The sequence below is a fragment of the Etheostoma spectabile genome, chromosome 13, assembly GCF_008692095.1.
Source record: "Etheostoma spectabile isolate EspeVRDwgs_2016 chromosome 13, UIUC_Espe_1.0, whole genome shotgun sequence".
Classification (NCBI taxonomy): domain Eukaryota; kingdom Metazoa; phylum Chordata; class Actinopteri; order Perciformes; family Percidae; genus Etheostoma; species Etheostoma spectabile.
This window is the reverse complement of record NC_045745.1, coordinates 10,459,197-10,463,654: the sequence shown is the minus strand read 5'-3', so window position 1 is coordinate 10,463,654 and position 4,458 is coordinate 10,459,197. Positions and strand designations below refer to the sequence as shown.

General features: G+C 41.1%; 1 long non-coding RNA gene across 1 annotated transcript in view; it reads left to right on the top strand.

Moving 5' to 3' along the window:
* The window catches only part of LOC116701132 (uncharacterized), a 17,409-nt gene extending 14,089 nt beyond the window's left edge, over positions 1 to 3,320 (top strand). Inside the window, exon 3 of the long non-coding RNA XR_004334820.1 lies at positions 3,226 to 3,320. This is a non-coding gene — a long non-coding RNA (uncharacterized LOC116701132). The remainder of the gene's footprint in view (positions 1 to 3,225) is intronic.
* Positions 3,321 to 4,458: the final 1,138 nt, after the last annotated feature.

Below are 4,458 nucleotides of genomic sequence, written 5' to 3'. Positions count from 1 at the left end.
GACAATTAAAAAACCGTGTGGCATGTGCCAAGGCCCACAGCCTGCTAAAAGGATGGACCCTGGAGAAGTGGAAGATGAATCTTCTGTTGAATTACACCACAGTCGCCGCAAATATTGCAGGAGACCTGCTGGAGCCCGCATGGATCCAAGATTCACCCAGAAACACGTGAAGGTTGGTGGCGGAAAAATCATGTGTGGGGTTACATCCAGTATGGGGGTGTGCGAGAGATCTGCAGGGTGGAAGGCAACATCAATAGTCTCAAATACCAAGAAATTTAGCTACCTCCTATATTCCCAACCATAAAAGAGGCCAAATTCGCAGCAGGATGGGCTCCATCGCATACTTCCATCTCCACTTCAAAGTTCCTCAAGGCGAAGAAGACAAGATGCTCCAGGATTGGCCGGCCCAGTCCCAGACATGAACATCATGGAGCATATGTGGGGTAGGATGAAAGAGGAAGCATGGAAGACCAAACCAAAGATATGATGAACTCTGGGAGGCAGCAAGACTGCTTCTAGCTTTCCTGATGACTTCATCTAACATTGTATGAATCTTGCCAAACCGCATGGATGCAGTCCTTCAAACCATGGAAGTATCAAGATATTAAATTTGGATCTCACAGCACCACTATTTAATTTGCTACATATTTTATATTTGCAGTAAATTTGTTCAATTTTGTATAGGCGACAAGACTTTTGTCTTGCCAAAATTTGACCTTTCTGTCTTGTTTAAATAATAAATCTTTTTTCAGTGAAACTAATTTATTTCAGTGCATTGAACATCATTTGGGAGGGTTTTAGCTTTTCATATGAGCTATTTCTTACACCAATTGATTAAATAAAAGTCAGGTTGACAGCAGGTGTTTCTACAAAATAGATAAGCGACAAGACTTTTGTCAGGGACTGCACTTCATCCACATAAATCCTGCCACAGTCGATCCCAGTAAATGCTGAAAACATATTCCTTCTAAATCTTTACAATCATTCACTGAAAGGACCAAGCAGGACAGACTTGTTGCGTGATCCAAATTTCCTCAAAACGTACCATTTTCAGAATGTAGCTTGCAAACTCAAAGTTTGTTTTTGTTTCCAAACTCCATTATGCAAAAGCGACAAATAAATAAACCTTGCAACCTTAATGTTGCATGTTCAGCTAACTAATATCATTAACATAGTTAATTAGTTAAGAATAAATCATGAAACTTTGCTGCTAATTCATTAGCACAGCTGTTTATTCTGGAACAATGTAGGAAGGAAAAAGCTGAAACACTGTTAATAACCCTTGTGTCGTCTGTTTTAACGTTACCTGTTTATGAAACAAATTATAAATTATCACCCAATTCTGCGTTACATCTTCTTGGCTAACTTCTTTCCAACTTTTTACCACTATTTTTACATTTATTGTTGGAATTCAATGGCCAACAAACTTCATTTATATGAAATTATATAACATTACTGAGATAAAACAGCTGGAATTATGAATTGTTTTGACTAATTGTTAAGATCAGATGTGGAGGGGAGTGGATGATCACAAACGGGTTAGCTGCATGCCAAAGTTTTGTCAGTATAACATTACTAATTACTTACATCATGTTGTATTTGTGCACATTGGTTGAAAGAAACCCCAATTTATGATATAGAAACTTTGAAAACGGGTCAAATTTGACCACAGGAGGACAACAGGAGAGTATTTGGTAACACTTGGTACTTGGTGATATGTTTCTCATTGCTCTGAATAACTGCCAAATATAGATGATGTGACATCATGTTTTGACATAAACATCAGGTTTTGTTGTCAGTCTTTTAGAATCAAACACTAAGATGACAAATTAGCATTTAGCTCAAAGCCGCGGTGCCAAAGCACAGCCTGCAGTGAACGGGTCTTGAATCCTCTGGTTTTCTCCACATGTCCAATGCTTTCACCTCACAACTATCCCGCAGTGCAAACACTCTGAGGCACGCCAGCTTCTGCCTGATGACCATGAAACCAGTATAGACGTCTTGGCTGACGCTGAAACTCAAGACCGACATCCTGCTGTGAATAATGTGCTAATTAGATTTGGCCTCTGGTTGTTGCCGTAATCAAATCTATCCGGTGCTGCAGGCCGAGAGGCTGAAACCTGATCTGAAATCCAAAATATGCAATCTGTTTCCTCTCAAGTCCTGGCACGCTGCGCTGTCTGTGCACCCTGTGTGTGTGTGTGTGTGTGAGTGTATGTGTGTGTGTGTGAAAAAGTATACTGAACATGTGTATTTATTGCTGTGTGCCTATGGGTCTGTTCTCCTTCGTTTCCTACTGTACTCTATACTTCACAGCTGAACCCATTTTAACTCTGTTTTGTTCTCCTCCACTTTATTCATTAACTTTATTTAGCTTGAGCCTTCTCTGCTATGTCTCTCTCTCTCTCAGCTCTACACTACCTTATTGGTTTGCTTGGCTTTGATCACTTTTGCTTTATTCAGCTCTACCAATCCTGTCTTCTAACATAATTACTTTCCCATTCAACTAAACTGCATTCTCAATTACATTTTAAGTGGTCTTGCTTTGCCAGACTTGTCTACACAGCGCTGTGGAGAAAGGTCTGGCCTGGTCATGACAGGCAGCGTCTGCAGCCCGATCCCATATCCATCTTTGCAAGAGAGATAGAAAGGTGCATCAGAAAACAGTCATTCACCAAAAGGACCAAGCAGGCCTGCCTTGTTGCATGATCCAAATGTTCCACCATTTTCAGCATGTAGCTTGCTAGCTAGAAGTCTGTTTTTGTTTCTGAACCCCATTGTGCAACCCTGTGTTGTAAAATGACAAATAAACACACCATGCAACCTTAATGTAGCATGTCCAGCTAACTACCATCATGTATTTTATTTTTTTAAAGACTTTTGGGGGGGGATTTTTCCCTTTATTATAGTGACAGTGGATAGACATGAACGGGGGAGAGAGATGGGGGATGACACGCACCAAAAGGCCACAGGTCGGACTCGAACCCGGGCCCAGCAGGACTCCGCTAACATGGGGCGCACAGCTTACTGTGTGAGCTAGAAGCCGACCTCACTTAACTGATATCATTAACATAGTTAATCAGCTGAGAACAAATCGTGAAACTTTACTGATAACTAATAATCACAGCACCTGGGTGTTCGGCGAAATACGGCAGGTCTGGCGGGGGAATGTTTTCTTTACAAATGACAGACATGGACGATTCATGTGAATAAGGCTTAAGTAAGTTGAAGCTGTAGTGCGTAACTTTGATACCAATGAACGTCCGTTACATTCAAGCCATTGACAAATGAGCTGCTACAAAGCTAATTACTATAGACTATCGGCTCCACACAATTCTCTTTGTATTTCTCAGTATGACTGATCAGAAGATTGTAGCGTCCGGCGACTTTCACGCACAGAAACTCGAGTGAAGATGAAAACCTCTTCTGAAGAGTCCATCTTTTTTTTTTTTTTTAAATCCTCTGTCCTCCTTGGCTACTAGCAACTGCATGGAGGAAGGGTTGGGGCGCTGAGTGATCACGGAAGGCTTGTTTCATGTGGACGCGCCAACAGTTTAGTTGCCATTACTTAGAATTCCTCATGGGGGCGACAGAAACTACGCACTATAGCTATGTTAAGTACGTTATGTACATGACGTAAGTGAAGTCCCGTTTAAAAATATAAGTAAAAGCCAAGTTTATTTTCAGTTCAACATTCAGCGTCACATTCACTTCAGAAAGTCAAGTAACGTCTGATTTTAACTCAAAACAATAATATTTAAACTAAACATAACCAACTGTGACCATTTCACAACATTAAAAACGTAAAATGTTGAAAAAAAGTTAATGGTTTGGAGGACTTGAAGTTAAGTTTAAAATAAGTAAACGTTGAATTTTTTGTTTTAACTGGGACAAGAACAGCAGAACTTCGATCAGAAACATATAAATGTGGTGCTCGTATTAATCCCTTACATCTTCAAATCTGCCAAAGTAACACAAATTTACATCTGGCAAATTACAAAACAAGTAAAAGGGACAATCTTGGCGTCCAAAATGAAGCGGAGTATAAAGTAGCACATAAAGGAAGTACCCAATTACACAGAAGACGACTGTAGTCTTCTCCCTCGCCATGCCTTCAGACTGTGTCATAGCCTCCAGCTGACCGGGCTGTGGATCCACCTGTTCCCTGTGCTCAGAGCGGCTTCCTGATCCGGATGTGGGAACGTGAGAACATGGATGACTCCGCAAGGAAAGCAAGTTGTTTTTCATGATTTGTTGTAACCGAAGAGTCGGTCCTATGATCCTCCAGATGGGTTTTGTTGTGGAATGCGGCGGGGCTGAAATATCCCGGAACAAAGGACGTGCTCACTGCTTGTGTTTTTGTTGGCTTCGTTTTCTGGTGTTTTGCTGTTTAAATGAGGTTTTGGGTCTTTGTGCCTAGTGGGCACACACACACACACACACACACACACACACACA